We start from the raw sequence: 19,892 nt of genomic DNA on the forward strand, positions 1-19,892 counted from the left end.
TGTCTGGTTGTCAAGGAACATTAAGCAGAAGAATTATTCAGGTTCTTGGGACTCCCGCTGCCTGCGCACATTCACACAGTCTCAGGTCAGCAGGAGGTCAGACCAACAGTGCCAGGGCTTGGTCCTAGCCAGGCATGCTTTGGATGCTCTCCAGTAATAAGGGTTGATGGTGGTCCAAGTCAACAAAATGATCATTGGACTGATGGGCAGCTCCATATTTTACTCAAAGGTTGGGGAGCTGGCTGAAACCACACTTACAATCTATGGCTGGTGCATATAACAATCAAAAGGCCCCGGCAATGAGTTGGGTCAAGTTTTCACACCTAAAAAAAGTGATCTGGGACTGCAGGGTCCCCAGCCTACATGCCAGGGCTCATGTGAACCCTTTAGGGGCTCTTCTGTTGAAGACTATGTGCATTCCATCTAGGCGGCTAATAGAAACAAAAGAAGGTAGGGAAAATAATTTAGAATTGTAGATATACTCTGTGTGCAGGCGTCATCCTCCTTCATGTGCCATCATTCTTACAGTAAAATAAAAGCGTCTCCATACCATAAAGGAAACCCTAAAAACAAATGCAATGGTAATGTTTGTAAAGCCCTTCACTCTACTTCACTTATTTGATTGTTTGTGATGGGTTTAACCAGTGATTACTGCATGTAACAAAATCCATTATTCTACCATCAACCAAGACTCAGTCTGAGAGGGATCGGGGACTTACTTTCTTAGCACGAAGAAGGCCTAGACCAATGGAGGTCTATGGCCTCAGACACCCCCTATGGTTTTTCCAAGATGCCCTGAGGGCAATAATTTGCACCTCAGGTGGTTCTCATGGTTTAGGGGTCCCTTGGACAATCCCAAAAATACAAAATCACAGTGATAGCTTGGGGAATAGAGGAAAGAATGTCAAGGACACCAGAAGCACAGGCTGTCGAGGGGCTTCCATCCTTTCATCACTCCCATCTCAGAATTTACGGCAATGCATGAGGCATCCTTAGCATTTTACATCTGATTTGATTGGGGTCTCAGCGGAAATGTGCCACTATAAAGGACTCTATCACACAAAGCAGTACAGGCTTTATTAGCATAATCTTTTAGTTGTTACTCCCAGCAGGCTATATTTGTCTCTTTATGTTCTTTATGTTTGGCTTGTCAACTTCTAGGCATTGCTTCTCTATTCGTCAACTTCTAGTCATTGCTTCTCTATTCGTCAACTTCTAGGCATTGCTTCTCTATTCGTCAACTTCTAGGCATTGCTTCTCTATTCGTCAACTTCTAGTCATTGCTTCTCTATTCGTCAACTTCTAGTCATTGCTTCTGTAATTATACCTCAACCCCTTTGTTACTTGGCTCTCCCCGTGGCCCCCACTCTGTGCCACTGTGATTTTGATTACAATATTTCTCTTTTTATAGCCTTTTGTCCTTTTCAGTGGTGCTGGAACAATTTTCAGGTTGGGGATGCTGCCATTGGCCTTACTTCACCGAAGTCACTGGGTTGGTGAAAACATCCAAGCATAACACCAAGTATACCACGTGAGCCACGCCCAGTCAGCAGGAGATTGGGAGGGGAGAAGTATGTGTTCAGTTGTGCATTTTGAAGCATACTGTTTCGAGTATATGACAAAAGTTTGGTGTGATCTAGGCTGCCACGTGCTAAGAGCACACTTCTAATTGAAATTACTCTTAAATATGCATCATTCAGTTTCAGTGCTGAACAAATAGAGGGCACAATCGCTAACCTGGAACTTGGATTTGAGAGCATATTTATCATTTATGCATCACTGAAGAAAAATATTCCAAAATGTTTGACCTCATAAAATGTTTTCATGGCTATTAAGAAATACAGAAATCTAAACATGCCTCATTTCGTACTTTCCTTGCTGCTGAAATACATTGTGAAATATTTGTATAGTTCATTGAAAGTTTTTAAATGTTGTTATGTGTTAAAACACAACTTTTTTGTTCAGGCTTCATGTACCCCAGCAAGCAAGTCATTTTGTTCACATTTCCCTCACCTTATAGTTAGTGATAGAAAACTTAAACAGCAAACTCAATGCTAAAACGTTAAGAAGCAGTATGTCGGGAGACTTTGTCTGAAATTCGACCATTTTCTTTGAACAGACAACAACTGCAGTGTGAGAAACAGTCTCTAAAGGCCTCTTTTTGGCTCATTCTCCTGAATTGCTGCACCATGCTCATGAGGTGCAGCAGCACCTACCGCAGCCCTACTTCTATCACCTCATGTCCTTTTGGTGCTCGCAAGTGCTTACTCTGCCCCGGCATGTACTTGTGCTAGCCTCGTCTACCTTTTCTTGCAGTGATTTGTTTACCTCATGCCAGATACTGTGTTTATGCTCCTGTGCTACGACCATTACCTCACCACCACAACTCAGCATCTCTCTCCACCCCCTCCCCCGTCTTGAGCACTGGTGGCACACAGTGGGGTGAGGCAATGTGCAAACCCCTACCTCAAGCTTGGCCTCGATTTGCTCCACCAACTCAACTCGCTCTTTGAGCTTCAATTGCCTTCTTTCAGCAACTCAGGAGCCAGCTGTATGACAGAGACTCACATACAGCGAGCATAACATATGCCCCCCTGCATGCATCCCCAGGCCCAGAGGCAACAGGGGACCTACAAATAATTTAAAGGGAACAAAGTCTCAGGGAGTGCTCGAACATCAAATCATTGTTAGAGATGAAAAATATTCAAATACTGTAATTCCATATAAAACAAGCATTTTCAATGCAATGGTTTCGCCTTTGGAAAAGTTTGAGCTATTGGCATTGTTAATGACAACATTTTTATTTATGTGTTGGTTTTGAAAACAGATAAATAAATGGCATTGTCACTTACATTGTTATTAGCGTAATCTTTGCAGTCTCTAGAACTCTATAGCACTCCCTAGTTACTCTACACTCCCTAGCACTGTGCACTCCCTAGCTTCCCTAGTCACTCTGCACCTCTTAGCATTGTGCACTCCCTAGCACTCTCTAGTCATTTCCTAGCACTCCTTAGTCACTCCCTAGCACTCTGCACTCCCTAGTACTCTGAACTCTCTAGCACTCTGCACTCTCTAGTCACTCTGCACTCCCTAGTCACTCTGCACTCTCTAGTCACTCTGCACTTCCTAGTCACTATGCACTCCCTAGTCACACATTGACTTAGAGCCACACACAACCCCCCCCAGAGCCACACACCCCCCCCAGAGCTACACACACCTCTCCCCAGAGCCACACACACACCAACCCAGAGCCACACACACCCACCCAGAGCCACACACACAATCAGGAGAGCAAGCACAGCGAGGGGGCAGGGAAGCAAGCTTCATTTGACGATCATCTTGATTTCAGTTTGCCCAATAAGGCTGCCTCCAGAAAGCATACTGCTTGATAATATGGGATGCTCTCGTCAGGCATTGCCGTATCCACTTGCAGTGCTGTACATCAGCATGTACTTTTGGAACTACATAATGAAGGCTCAACAGGACACTACACACCGTACTTACTGAAGAACTGAGCGGTGCACTCCCAGCTCAGCAATGCTGCAATGTGCTCCCTGTACAATAACTGTTACACACAGCACTATCCACTCTCCTCAAAACAGCATCACTGCTCCTCACAGCACTGGGATGTGCTCACCTCAGCATTACTGTTTTCCACCCAGCAGAACCCACCGAAATGATAACAAAAAGTTTGCTTCACACAGCACCACATTCCTCCCTGCAGCATTACTCCTGCACACAGCACTACCACCCTGCTCATCAGGACACCAACGTCTCCATACACAGCTCCTCGCCCTGTGATGTAGGCCCATCCCTCACCCAGCTCTGTGCAAGCAGCCGTGTCTCACACAACACTTAAAAGCTGAAAGTGCAGACAAAACAAACGAGGTGAAGGTGGGGCAGCCTGCCACGATGAAGACACGAGATTCCATGGGAGAAACGGAGGGTGGAAGGGGGCGGGGGTAAGGAGGGCTGAGATGGGAGATGGAAGAGAGGAGACTGGAAAGATCGCAGCGCTGGAGACAGAGTGACTGACTCCGGATCAGCCAGCGCTGTAGAAATGATCCAAGTAGAATCGTGTCGGGGGCTGAGGGGGCGCTGGGACTTGCATAGAGAAACTTGTGAACTGAAATACCTGACAGTGGGAGGGGGGACGGGCACACGGACAGCAGGAGGGGGGACGGGCACACGGACAGCAGGAGGGGGGACGGGCTCACGACAGCGGGAGGGGGGACGGGCACTCGGACAGCGGGAGGTAATATCCCTTAAATGCGCCTTCTAAGGCCATCTTTGATGGCTGAAATATAAGTTTACCCAATGTGAAAAAACAACCCTTAACAAAGCACAGAAAATTCCCTCTTATGTAAAGTGCATCCTCGTTGCGTTGCGCTCACAGCTAGCTTCCTTTCCCAAATCCCCTTATGTGCCTGAAATTCCTGAGGCAACACCACGTGTGTCGTCATGAACTGCACAGTGGATCCAGGCGCATAAGGACACGCTGCGCTTTGGAATATGATAGCAGAGCTACACAAACACACTGTTCCTCCATGCTGCCCAGGCCGTGCCAATATCTGCTGCAAGCGGCACTTTTCATGTTTCCCTCTGGCACACTTTTAGCTTAACAAGGCTTTTCTCCACATAAACAATACAGCAAATTTTCTGAAATCTCATTAAAAACACTGTGCACGGTTGCAGTTTACAGGAGTACAAAGGCAGCGGCGCACAGCACTACCACCCTGCACTACCACCCTGCTACCACCCTGCCCATCAGGACACCAACGTCGCCATACAAAGCTCCTCGCCCTGTGCTGTAGGCCCATCCCTCACCCAGCTCTGTGCAAGCAGCCGTGTCTCGCACAACACTTAAAAGCTGAAAGTGCAGACAAAACAAACGAGGGGGAGGAGCGCCTTGAATCAGAGGTGAAGGTGGGGCAGGCTGCCAAGATGAAGATACGAGATTCCATGGGAGAAAAGGAGGGTGGAAGGGGGCGGGGGTAAGGAGGGCTGAGATGGGAGATGGAAGAGAGGAGACTGGAAACGATCGTAGCGCTGGAGACAGAGTGACTGACTCTGGATCAGCCAGCGCTGTAGAAATTATCCAAGTAGAATCGTGTCGGGGGCTGAGGGGGCGCTGGGACTTGCATAGAAAAACTTGTGAACTGAATCACCTGACAGTGGGAGGGGGGAGGGACGGACAGCGGGAGGGGGGACAGGCTCACGACAGCGGGAGGGGGGACGGGCACACGGACAGCGGGAGGTAATATCCCTTAAATGCGCCTTCTAAGCCCATCTTTGATGGCTGAAATATGAGTTTACCCAATGTGAAAAAACAACCCTTAACAAGGCACAGAAAATCCCCTCTTAAAAAGATATCAGATGCCTATGAGGAGGAGGAAACCTTTTCATGATTTGGTAATTCAGCATAAAGAGTTACGGCCAGCCTCCGATGTTGACTCGCTCCCTGCCCTGTTTGCGAGTTTTTAACCATCAGGCTTGGTAATTCAGCTGCGGAGTATGGGAAGGCAGGTGGGATCCAGCCTCCAGTAGCCGTTGTGTTGACGAATAAACAATACACTTTGTAATGGTGTGCGGTAAAAGCAGGGGAGCCCGTGGCATCGGATTGCACGGTCGAACGTGCCTCACCAGAGGTATCGCTTCCTGCCCTGCTTTCCACGGGCGCTTTTGAAAGTCCGGCCTTTGTCACCCGAGAAGAGAGCTTCTTGTTTCTGCCGGTAGGAAGGAGAGTGAGAGTGCTCACCTCTGCTCCCCGTCCGACGGCCTCTTTGAAGCCATGGAAAATGCGGCGGGCACAGCGGAAATGCCGAGACTGTGCACACTCCGAGCCGCAAAAAGACCAGGAGTGGATAACTAAAGCTGCCACAAGCCGTATGGAGCCAACGATAGCTGGGCACAGAAAGAACGTGCGTGAGGTTTCCACCGGCCGGAGACACGGACAGCGGGGGTGTGGGGGATGGAACGGACAGCGGGAGGGGGGGCCGGATAAGTTTAAGAAAAGCGCTTAGCGGCTCCCGCGAGCTGAGGAGCTCTTGTTTGTGTTGCAGCAGGGGCTGAAATCACTCTCCACCGGGCGCCATCTTCAAAGAAATGCCCAAACAAACTTAAACACAAAAAAAAATAAACCCCCGCCCACCGCCGCATGACGTAGGGAAAGGGGTGGGATGAGCAAAAATCGCCGGGAACGCCCACCAATCGCCTCGCTGAAAGACGGACGCCTCTCTCTTCCAATGGCTAGTCTCCATTTATGGAGCTAGCCAATGGAAGACAGAGGCGGGACTAAGCCCAAACTGTAGGAACATAAGATTTCTCCTGGGCGGAGCTAGTGCTCCGGCCCAGGCGAAACCTAAAAAGGGCCCTTGCTACCTGTAACCCCTAGAGAGAGAAACTTTCCACTGCTTCTTTCTGTCCACTGCTTTCAATCTGTGAGGTTTGGATTACTTTGCAGAGTAAGCCCCCAAACCCCCCCCCCATACCCCCACAGGAGAATCCTTGGGGTTGTTTAGTCATAAATATTGTCTGCCATAAATATCCTGTTCTAAATATCAGTTACAAAAATTTCATCTGATTGGATGTAGATTTTCTTTTACTAATTAAAATTGGACAATAGTTTTGTAAACAATATTTAGGATCCAAAATTCATGTCTGACTATGAAATTCTAGTCCAATACCCTACAAGGATCAAGTACTGCTGCACTTGCCAGACTCTAATAGGAAGCTTGAAACTTCCCTTGAGATGAGTGGAGCATATGTCTTCTCCTTGCTTTTCCTTCCCCTTAAGACCAAACCCTGGTCTTAGTAGAACAGGTCAGAGAAATCCTGTAGGAGAGACTGCAGGAATATCAGGTGGGAGGAAAACTGGATTCCTTCCACTGTGTTCTCTGTCTAAGCACCTTCTTCCACACCAACATCTGCCTAAGCACCTTGAAGCACGCCATGGAGACGTCAAATCTTTTCACCCTCCGCTTGTTCTGACACCTGGGTAATTGTTATGCTGTTTACCATATCTCTAAAATGTCAGCGTTTTTTCAGTATTAGATGCTACTATCTCTTGAAAGGAGTTTTCTAGTGACATATATACGTTTACTATTTTTTAGGAATGCAATTGACTTTTATAACACAAACTTAAGCTAAGCGCAAACCTAGCTACAACACTAAGGAGTGTGGCACTTGATGTGGGTTTGATAGTAGATGGCATTGAAGAAGGAGGAGGATGAAATGGGGGTACAGCAGCAATGGTAGGGATCTATTGAGAGAGGAGGATGGTGAGGTGAGGCAAGGGGAGCACTACAACTGCAGGTGGGGAAGTGAACCTATAACATATGTCACATTGTGATGAAAGAGGTGAACCATAGCATTTATTTCTGTGAATATATACAGTGATTTTCCTTCTGCCGACAAAACATGTATTTCTTTAGGTAAGAAAAGAAACTATAACCATGAACACAAATAAATGTATCTTTTTATTTATACCAGTATATCCTACAATGGTCCTCAAATGTCTTAGCAGCTGTTCATTTAACTCTTCTTCTAATGTCTGAACACAGCTCACAAATCCACACACAAGGAGTCAGTGATTTTACTTTATTCCGAAGGCACATAAAGTGCATCCTGTCTTTTACTGTGCCTATAATATAATGGGATGGTTCTGTCTATGTGTCTTGGGTTAATGCCAAACACAGCAAATCGTGGTTTGGGATTAATCATGTTTCCCTGTAGTTCCAATGTGGTGAAACCTCTCTCCTAGAACAAATATAAGACTTGGCGGCTTCCAGTAATATGAAACAATGTTCCTATTTCTGAACAAGAAAAACAGTTGTGGGCACATTCTTTCACAGCAGGATATGCGCTCCAGGCTACAATGTATCTGACCAGTCCTTTAACTATTCTTAATTTGCATATTGCAAGATTAACATCTGAGTTTGAAGATCATGACTGGGCTGAATATGTTTGTGTATGTCACACATCAATGGTTGCTGTCTACAGGGACATAGTTGGAAAGGGACTGTTTTATTGATGTTTAAATCCTTTAACACCACCTCCTTAAGAATGCCAGAATGCAACCAACATGTGAATATAAATTGCGGCTTATTGCCTGCATTTCAGAAGAATATCCTGCCTGTTTAAATTGAGGGTTTGAGTGGACTGCAGTTGATTGAATTGGATATATACAACAAAGCGATTGACAGTGCTGGAAACTTAGCCACTGTGCAGGCTCTATTTGTCATTGTCATGTCTTTACAGTGTGATTATATAGCAGTTCGTCAATTATCTAAATGCATGTTTAGAGATGGTTTCTGAGTACCTGTCATCTTGGGTCCCTAAACCAGCCCCCTAACCATACATGGGTATTAAAGCAGGGGAGTGAAGTGTAGGATTTCTTATGTCCCATTTCCAGCAAATTATACAAATCTAGGGGCATATTACCAAGCAATAGCGATAATTATCGCTATTGCTTGGTTAGAGACAAAAATTTATCGCCGACCTGCGGCGATTTGTATCGCAGATAAACCTTGGTATTACCAAGGTTTATCGCAAATGCGATAAAAATCGCCGCAATGCATGAATATCGCTGAAAAGTCAGCGATATTCATGCATTACTGAGCTAATGCTCTTAGCCATGTTATCCACCTCCCATTGGATAACATGGCTAAGAACTGCTCAGGGCAGGTGTTAGCTTTTGGAGATATTCGCGCTTAGTGCGAATATCTCCAAAAGTTGGTAATAGGAGATAGCGACGTTAGCGACTGTTTTCAGTCGCTAACATCTTGGCACGCCCACTTTGCATGTCATTAGTGATAAATATCACTGACATGCAAAGTGGGGCCCAAGATGGTCGCTATCTCCTACTAGCTGTCGCTAACTGGTGTTAGCAACAGCTAGGTAATAGGGAGATAATTTTATCTCCGCTTTCTTGGCTTTTAAAGCCAAAAAAGCGGAGGTAAACCCCCTTGATAATATGCCCCCTAGTTATTTTGAGTATGGGACCGGTAGAATGCGAAACATGGCAAATTTGATAGACCCCTATATAACTTACTGTAGTTATCCGAAGACCCATCTCATGTGTTTATGAAAGTTCAGGGTACGGATGAGTATACTGCTGACAACATTTGTAAATTAAAAGAGAGTATGAGAAAGTGATGTAAAATACTAAGGGCCTGATTTAGAGTTTGGCGGATGGGATCCACCATCAGAAAAGTGACTTTGGGCCTGATTAAGAGTTGGCCCGTCCATAGGACCACCAGACTAGCGGTCCACCCACCGAATTACGATTTGGGTGGTTAGAACGCCGCAGGACCGCTGCAACTGCTGAGGATCAGTGAACCCGCTGTGGTGGCGCAGTGGTCTGAGGTAGGAATATGCTGGTAGTACCGCTGCAGCACCGCCAAGCATATTACACATTTCCTTGCAACCATTCTTTTAATGGCGGTGAGCCCGCCATGGAAAGGATGGTGGTGAGGCAACTCAGGGGTGCCATACAGGGCCCCTGTAGGCTCTGGGCCAGGGAATGCATGCAGGGGGCATATGTTGTGCTCCCTGTATGTTTGCACAACAGTTCCTGCATGACATGGACTGCATGACATGGTGCATTCCATGCCATGCAGGAATGTACTGCGGCGGTCCCACAACGATTTCTTTCTAAGGCTCCCCTTTAAGCTTTTGAAAGGCATAGCTGTGGGACCGCCGCAGCCTGGCCAGTCAGATCAGGATTAATCTGCTAATCTGGTGGGCGGCATGTGGATGGGTTTTGAGGGTCTCCCACAGAGCGCTTGTGTGGCGCTCCGAGGGAGGACCACCAAACACGTGATCATTCTCAAAGTATCTAATCCACCGTATTACAAGGGCATTATATCCTATGGCACTTGTAGTAATACAAATGGCAGAATATCTCTCATGTTTGTGACATGGTATTCTATTCACCAAACTCTAAATCGAGCTTTAAGGCATTTCCAGGTTTTATGATATGCTATGAAGGTAATTTCACAACATTAATAAGATCACATCAGAAGACAGAAAAGCTTATATTTCAGAGCTCATACAAGTAGACTCTCAGAATCATGCAGCTACAAGGAAAGTTTAAATATGCCCCATTAACTACTGTCGACACTGATATTTCCCCTCTGTGCACATAGCAAGAAGTAAAGTTGGTAGGTTCAGTGCAAAAATAGAACAGTCCTTCAGGTCCAGATTATATCCCATCTCACTTCTTTTTAGGTCTCGCCTACGCAGCTCGCATGTGCTGCATAGGAAAAAGACCTTTAGCAATAGCTTTGGTTTTTGTCCCAAAAACGTGCATGCGTTCCATTGCCTTCAATGGCACCGCGTGCTCGTTTGGCGATTCCCTTAATAGCGACCTTGACACCATATGTTTGTAATTAACTTACAACCATTTGGTGCCCCTGGCTCGCTCCCGCAAGAGAAACGCTTTGTGTACTGTCGGCCGCACTCCCCTCAACCCTCTCACTTTTGGCGCGCACGCTTGTTCTTTCTTGTTCTGTAAGAGCAGCTCAGTTGAAGACTGAGCTCTGTTAGTTAGTTGCTGTAGCACCCGTTTCATAGAAAAATTGGCCTGTGAAGCATTTATTTGCAGTTTTTACGACTAGGCACTCTGCAGAGAGGTCACGTACCCGCTTCCCACCCATGACAGCAAGGAGAATCCCATTTTCCGTGGTCCCAACAGACTCGAGGGACTGGGGTGTCTGTCCTTTATTTCACCCAAAATATCTATTTAACTGAAGTTGTTTGTAAATAACACTTTAAACTGATGGGTGTAGTAAATAGAAAGGCATATTTTCTCACAAACCATAAACTTTATAAACATACGGTACTTTATATTAAAGGGTATATATTTATATATATATATGTGATCAAGGCTTCACCGAGCCGAAACGCGTAATGGCCGACTTGCTGATGGATTAAATAAAAAAATTACAGCACCTTAACTGTAGTCCGCGATCCATTATTCAAGGAGAGAAGCACCAACGGTGGTGGCGGTGGAGTGTTCGATATATATATATTTGATGACAAACCCATCAGTATAAAAGCTCATTACACCTGCAAAACTGAGTTGGCTGTATATGTTCTCACGTGCTCGTGCAATCTGAGGTACGTTGGTAGTACGAAACTACCAGTACACCAACGTATCCTACAGCACCTGAGAGCAATAGTGAACTGTGATAAGAGTTATCCAGTAGCCCGCCATTTTGATCAATTTCATAACAGAAATCTATCCCATCTGAGCTATTTTGTAATAGATGCGGTTAGAACCAGCAAGAAATGTGGGGACTATGAAAAACAATTAAGACAGATGGAGTCCTTGTACATAGTTCGCCTCAACACTAAGATCCCGGGAGGTTTGAACATGGGAGAAGATTTGAGCACCTTTCTTTAAATTATGGTTTTAAATTATGGTTTTTGTGTCACTTTGTTATATCATTTGGGCCATTCTACAGATTTAGTCCGGCTACCCCTACTGTACAGCATATAACACCTTGTTGCTAAATGATAGTTGCTTTTTTCATTTCCCCACATATCACTGTAGTCATTGAAAGCTGATTACTCCATTTTATTGTCACTCCATAGGGAAGTCAATAGTCTGTGGCAGGGACTAATGGCTTCACCATGTGATAAATTATATATACCATCCTGTGTTACTAGTGGACAATGATGGAACTCTATGCGTTAGCATATTTTAATGTAACTGAAACTGATTAGTTTATGAATTTAGTTTCCCATACCCCTTGATGTCTTCCTGTTTATTCAAGTAGGACATCCCAGCACTCCCTCACCTTTAACAATTTTATTTGTATTCTAGCTAGCGGTATAGTAATACATTATTCTCAACTTGTTACATATTGATCGTGCCCAAGTACGGATTTACCATTTAAAATGTATGAACCCAGTGAAGAAAAAAACGTAACAACAGGAAAAAAACGCAATAACAGAAAGCATGACATGTCAAGTAGTGAGGTTGTGATAATCTATGGAATCTTTATTTTTTGAATTTTTGTGGTTAACACAATGACAACTTCAAACATAGGCATATATGACCAAATGCAAGGAATTGATTTTAAATTTGTGTATATATATGAAATGCCAATATTGTATTATAATCGTATTTGTACGAGTAATATGTTGCGTATTTGCACAGATAATAATCTTGCGTATTTGCACAGTTAATATTTGCACAGCAACGGTATTTATGCACTCGCACTTTATATCAGATTATTCCTTTCAGTCTTGTGCCGTTGCCACAAACAGTAATCAAAGATTGTAAATGATTGCTAACTACCTTTTATCATTGAATAACCAAGTCATGTCATGCATCAATATAACTTTGCACCATTCTAAAATGGCCGAACTAACAGCATCGTATATTGACAATGGGTTCGTACTATAGTCCTCTTTTTAGTTCACTGAACTGTATGAGGAACTTTTGGCGCGATGTTGTAATTAACCAATGTATTATTTAAATGAATTATATACCGCTTACCCGCTGACAGTGAGCAAGGGCGTTCACGCCCGAAACGCGTCTGTTTGGCAGTGTGTTGCACCTCTGCACTTTAAATGCAATAAAGGACGAAGAATATCCTTAAGAAGTCTGGCTGTGGATTTATTCACCTGTGTCTGCGCACTGGGTTTGGTGCGAAAGGCGTCGCACAAACTTTCCGGTTGGAATTCATATATATATATATATATATATATATATATATATATATATATATATATATATATATAAAGTCGAACTTTTTGACACTTTCCACGTCAAAAAACACACGAACACCTTTTATCTTCGAGAAACGCTTTATTGCAGGTTTCTGGCAGTAAACTCTACGCGTTTCAGGAGCTCACCTCCCTTGCTCACGAGTGACATTATTGTGTATACGATAGGGTTTTAAACAGACATGTGACTTTGCAGTGCACAAACATAAACAACAGACTATTGCTGTAAAAGTAAATAAAAATTGTGAAGATACTAATGGTAGTGCCGAGTATAGTCCTGACAGTGTTTTTAAATTACATATTACTCTTTGGGGCTTTTTGACTTAAATAGTAACATTAGCATATACATGTTCCATGCTTTATTCTCCACTAGGATGAAATGTTTAGCATAGCTTATATTTTGTATATTTGCTACTTCACTTGCCCTTATGTTGAATTTTCATTAAATGTCTCTGAGATATTTTGCCCTAGTGGGCTTATATCCATATCTTCATCAGATGTATGGTTCCAAATCAAATCAAATTATATGACAGTTCCTTCCTGTACTTTTGTGATCAATACTCATAATTGTAATGATATTTCTACATTTCCTTATAGTATACAATTTACAAAACTCTTTGATTGGTATCAGTTTTTTGGTAAACCATAGAGAATCATTTTGCCCCAGTGGGCATACATTTTATCCTTCCGGGCAACACATTATCATTTCCACGTAGTCAATTTCAAGTCCCCATTTTCACTCCTTTCGTCCTCTTATTACTCGGCTGACATGTACTTCAATTCATTCCTCTTCCATTATTCATTAGTATCTATAAAAATACATAGACAGAAATTATATTAACCACACATATATTCCAACTTATACCCTGTGAATTAAAAAACCAAAAAATGGTTATTATACTTGTCTGAGACAAACAGAACTCATTTTTTCAGTCCTATAGACCGGAGTGGGTCAAACACTGGGATCGCATATTCAAAGTGACACAACATAATATTACTTAAAGCTAGACTAGGTCATGTCACCATTAGCTCCTAACTACCAAAATGTCATCTCCGTTTTCATTACAGAACAACTTCTCACACCCCCAATGTCTCATATTATTAAAAGATTGAGTTGGCAGTCACTGGTCCTGGACTTAAATTGCAATATCATCGTATTTTAGCCTAGATGAGTTTCCAATTCCTCATCGCAATTATGTCCAATCGGTACTGTTGTTTGGTATTTAATAATCAGTCTGGATTCTAGTCTCCGTAGTTTTTGGATCTTATTTCCCCCTCTGTCATCATGTTTGATCATGTCTAACACACAGAATCTCAGTAAGTTTGTATTCTGGTTATGTTCTGTTTGAAAATGCCTTGCGATAGGGTAAGCTTTATCACAGTTCTTTATGGCCCTTAAGTGCTCCAAAATCCTGATTTTGGCTTTGTGTATCGTGCTGCCGATATAGGCCTTATCACAAGGGCAGAACAAAGCATAAACTGCAAACTCCGTGTTGCATGATGTATGATCTTGTATCACAAAGGGTTCTGTGTGTGGTGAGAGTTTAACTTCTTTACAGTTTTTACTATGCTTGCATGCTTTGCAGTTTCTGCAAGGAAAAAATCCAATGTATTATTTAAATGAATTATATACCGCTTACCCGCTGACAGTGAGCAAGGGCGTTCACGCCCGAAACGCGTCTGTTTGGCAGTGTGTTGCACCTCTGCACTTTAAATGCAATAAAGGACGAAGAATATCCTTAAGGAGTCTGGCTGTGGATTTATTCACCTGTGTCTGCGCACTGGGTTTGGTGCGAAAGGCGTCGCACAAACTTTCCGGTTGGAATTCATATATATATATATATATATATAATATATATATATGTATATATATATATATATATATATATATATATATATATATATATATATATATATCACAACGTAAGTTTTTGGCAAAGCCAAGCCACATTCATGGCGGGCATACACGGCAGGGATGCCGATCCCAAGTATTCCAACACAAACCCAGTTGCTCTGAAATAATTCTCTGGTGCCGTGGCCACAATTTTCAAACGGTGTTTATTTAGGCATACGGGCAAACCCGACGCGTTTCGCAGTTAACCTCACTGCTTTGTCACGGGTAATCAGATAAAGTGCAAATCACATTTTTAAAGGTACAAGGTCCAAATACGTCAATTTCATAAACATAGTAAAAATACTTCAGTTTTTGCTTCCATGCAATTTGATTGACTTTCAAAATCATAGCAGTCTCACAATTTAAATCATATTGGATTTGTAAATCACCCAGTTATAAATGAAAAACCAACGGTGTCCTGAAATATTAACAACAATCTTGCTCAAGTGGGCTATTCTTTATCACTCCATCTATTGATTATTAAATAAAGACACAGTAAATAACAACACCTTGGTTACATATTTCATAATTGTATCCATTGGGCACCCAAATAAAGTCTTTCTTTGATGTTGCTCTAGTGAGCATAATTTCCCATTCTCTTGGCAATCATCTTTGGAAGTTTCGTCTTTTGTCTGCAATGGAACAAACGAAAATCTATCTTTAAAAATATTTGAACCCTTCAGTGTCAAAAAATAAAACTAAAACTTTAAAAAAAACTCTATAAAGATATACAGTAAGGAAAGGGTGAGGATACAGATTGGTACTTTATCTCAAATGTATTGAAATTTCATCATCAAAATTCAAACCAAAAGGGATCACTGTGTTATATTTTATGATCAGCTTTGACTCAAGTTTCCTTAATTCTAGTGTGCGGTTCCCCCCTCTCTCTCTCAAGGGTATTGTGTCTAGCACACAGAATTTAAGCAGACTTTGATTCTGATTGTGCTTTTCAAAAAAGTGTTGAGCAACCGGGTATTGCTTATCATGTTTAGCAATAGCCCGTAGGTGTTCTAAAATGCGTAATTTGGCTTTTTTGATGGTACTGCCTATGTAAATTAAATCACATGGGCACCTCAAGGCATAAACTGCAAACTCCTTGTCACAGGATAGATGTTTCATTATTTTAAAGGCAGGCATATCTTTACTTAATTTCACCATTTTGCAATTCTGACTAAAACGACAAGCCTTGCATTTCGAACATGTATAGAAACCTTGTATTGGATTCAATTTCTTAGTTTCTTTGATCTCACTTGTCATCAACATGTCTTTTAATGATTTATTCCGTCTAAAGGTTATGGACTGCTGAGAGAGCAACATCAAAGAAAGACTTTATTTGGGTGCCCAATGGATACAATTATGAAATATGTAACCAAGGTGTTGTTATTTACTGTCTCTTTATTTATTAATCAATAGAAAGAGTGATAAAGAATAGCCCACTTGGGCAAGATTGTTGTTAATATTTCAGGACACCGTTGGTTTTTCATTTATAACTGGGTGATTTACAAATCCAATATGATTTAAATTGTAAGACAGCTATGATTTTGAAAGTCAATCAAATTGCATGGAAGCAAAAACGGAAGTATTTTTACTATGTTTATGAAATTGACGTATTTGGACCTTGTACCTTTAAAAATGTGATTTGCACTTTATCTGATTACCCGTGACAAATCAGTGAGGTTAACTGCGAAACGCGCCGGGTTTGCCCGTATGCCTAAATAAACAAGAGGGATGACAAGCCATGGCAACTGACATACCTAGTACCATTGCTGAAACATCAATAGCTACAGTAACAAGCGACTCAGATACTGATGCTTCAAGACACACTAGAAGCACTACATCCGAAGTGGAAGCAACAACAAAAACAGCGACTTTTTTAGACGAATTCCGGGTCCTTCGGACAAGGCGCAAGAAAGCAGGAGAAGCAATACAACCACCAGCATTCAAGAAGAACACAACACGTGAACGACCAAAGGGAAGAGGAAGAGGCAGGGGAGATTGCGACAGAGAGGACTCAAGCTCAAGCAGAGGAGAGGAAAAAACCAACACAAAACCAGTGGGAACCAAAAGAGGTGGTTACAAGAAAAGAAGATAATGATGGATGAACAAACGGTAAATAAAACAATAATTAACCTTTCATTCAGAACATTGACCATGAAAGAAAACGAACCCTCTGTCTGGGACTTACTTTTTGTCCAACTGAACTCTTTGATTATGGGGATACTAGAGTTGACGGGCCATATTACCAAGCAAGGGCGATACATTATCACCGCTTTTATCGGCAGGAAACTGCAGATAAAGCGGCGATAATGGGCTTGAAAATATGCTCAATGGAATTCCAATCGAAGCCCATGTTAGATGTGAAGACATCTGACATGGGCTTCGATTGGAATTCCGTAGAGCATATTATCAAGCCCATTATCGCCGCTTTATCGGCAGTTTCCTGCCGATAAAAGCGGCAATAATGTATCGAGCTTTCTTGATAATATGCCCAGACATTTTTAAATTCATACGTAAACTTAAACTATCCAAATGGCATACACTGTTTAACAAAAAAGTGACACCTACCTCTAATAGTGAGGAGTCTGCACCTGAATTGATTATAGAAGATGTAGATATGCTTCAAACTGTTTACTCTTTAGGAGGCATCTCACCTGACACAGAACAGGAACAAGAAATTGTAGGTCTCAGAGAAACGAGAACAGACAGGGCTGCTGGTACTTCATTCAGACCGAAATCGGTCTTCTGTCCCACTCTACCCCATGGCACAATAGATACCTTCCACGAGGTTGTGATGAGGGAACTGATTAAACTTCTAAACTTAAACATACACGCCCCATACTTAGAAAAGGTGAGATTAATCTCACTAAAGAACAGAGAGAATCTATTTTTTCATTGGCACAAGAGAAAAGCGTTATTATTCGACCTTCAGACAAAGGTGGGAATATTGTCTTGTGGGGGAGGGACCTATATGTGAAAGAAGCTCTGTTTCAATTGGACGGGGGCAGGTTCTATGGTAAAAGCAATATAAATGAGTACAATGAAAGCATCATTGAGACCTGGGAGAAAGTGAGTGAATGGCACACTGAAGGTTTACTCTCATGGCATGAATTTCGTTTTCTTAAGAGGGACTACCCCAAACTGCCTATTTTTTACCTTCTACCGAAGGTTCACAAGAACTATAGAGAACCTCCAGGCAGACCCATCGTGTCATCAATTGATAGCATTAAGGAAAATCTCTCCAAGTATGTTGACCGTTTCCTAAGAGAATACGTGTGCCAGTTACCCTCATACACTAAAGACACCACTGATTTTCTTAACAAAATACACAACATCCAATGGACAGAGGGCTCTCTGTTCATAACTATGGATGTGAGTGCCTTGTACACTATCATTGATCATTTACAAGGAATGGAAGCCAGTTATCATTTTTTGAAAAGAAGGGACATAGGCTATCTTGAGCACACTCGCATGCTGGTGGATATGATGAAACTATGTCTCAAAAACAATATCTTTATGTTTGATGGGGCAATATACAAACAAATATGTGGCGCGTCTATGGGTTCAGCATTTGCGCCGAGCTTTGCTAACCTTTTCCTAGGGAAATGGGAGGAGGAAATCAGAAGTGATGAAAGATTCGTTGATAATTTTGCCAAAGTCAAGAGCTGGATGCGATACATCGACGATCTTTTTATTGTGTGGGGTGGAACTAATGAAGAAGCTGAGAGTTTTATTAAAAGATTGAATGACAACATATATAATATACATCTCACCCACACCATAAGTGACCACCAGATTGAATTCCTAGACACCACCATAGAGATCAGCAATGGTACTCTAGTCTCGAAATTACACAGAAAAGATACGGCAGGCAATAGCCTGTTACATGCCCTTAGCGCACACCCCGAGCCATTGAAGTGGAGTATACCTTATGGGGAGCTGTTAAGGGCAAAAAGGATATGTAGCAACATAGGAGGTTTTGCCCAGGAACAAGCTAACATGTTGTCGAGATTTAGAGAGAGAGGGTATCCCGAGTGGGTACTAACCAAAGCCACTAGGAAGGTTTCAGAGGTTGAGAGATCAGAAACCTTACAGCCCAAGACCATTGATGAAAGTGATGATAATCCAACTAGAATTGTCACCACCTTCAATCAAAGGTCTGACAAAGTTCGTAAAATTTTGGCCGACAATTGGAACATCTTGCAGACAGTTCATGTAATAGGTACCTATGTCAAAAGGAGGCCCCAAATCACCTACAGGAGAGGAAGAAATCTTAGAGATCTCCTAGTTAAAGGTGATATATCTGACACCAAAAAGCAGCATATGCAAGGTCTGAAAGGATTCTATCCCTGTGGCCATTGCAGGGCTTGTAAAACCAGTTTTATGGTAAAGAGATAGAAATCCCTGGACGTACTGCCAAACATGAGATCAAACAGTTCCTTACATGTAATACTAACTTTGTTATCTACGTACTTGAATGCCCGTGTAAATTAAAGTACGTAGGCAGTACAAGATGCATGGTCAAAAAACGTATTCAGGAACACTTGAGAGCAGTCACACACTCAGATGTCCCCTACCCTGTAGCCAGACATTTTCAAGAACATCACCAATCTGATAACTCACTGCTAAAGTTCTTTGCATTGGAACAAGTCAATGTTGGCAGGAGGGGTGGCAATCGAGATCTAGCACTGAGACAGAGGGACTCTAAATGGATCATGGAACTGGAGGGCACAACTTAGACGAGGAATTGGCAACTCATTTGCATGAGGATTAGCCAATTAGCTGACATAATCTGTATAAAAAATGTACCTAGCATGTCATCTTTGCGGGATTTTTTCAATTGTCTACTTAACTGCCCTCTTATTTTGGATATACTGTAACATACTGGTACAAGCTGATGTGTGATATTTTAATATAACATTTTAATTGTATGTTTATATGTTTCTTTCAGGAGGAAAGGAAGGGAGAATTCATTGTTTTTATGCACTTCACTCTTCCCTACCCTTTTCTTCGAGGACTTTAAAGAAGATCACTTCACCGTTTAGAGATAAGATTGTCACTGTTTTGCACTTTTTACATTTTTTGGCTCTATGAAGTGTTTACTTTAGGATGTGTATTGTTTTATTCTCGTCGGTCACTTCGTTTGTATGGTATACCCAGTGGCCTATTATACGACCAGGTTTAGGTTGCGGACATTACCTTACTTACCAGTAAGGTTGTCTTCTCAGAAGCTTACATCGGGCACTAGACCGAATGAAATCAG

This window comes from Lissotriton vulgaris, chromosome 9 (genome assembly GCF_964263255.1).
Source record: "Lissotriton vulgaris chromosome 9, aLisVul1.2, whole genome shotgun sequence".
In the NCBI taxonomy this organism is placed as follows: Eukaryota; Metazoa; Chordata; class Amphibia; order Caudata; family Salamandridae; genus Lissotriton; species Lissotriton vulgaris.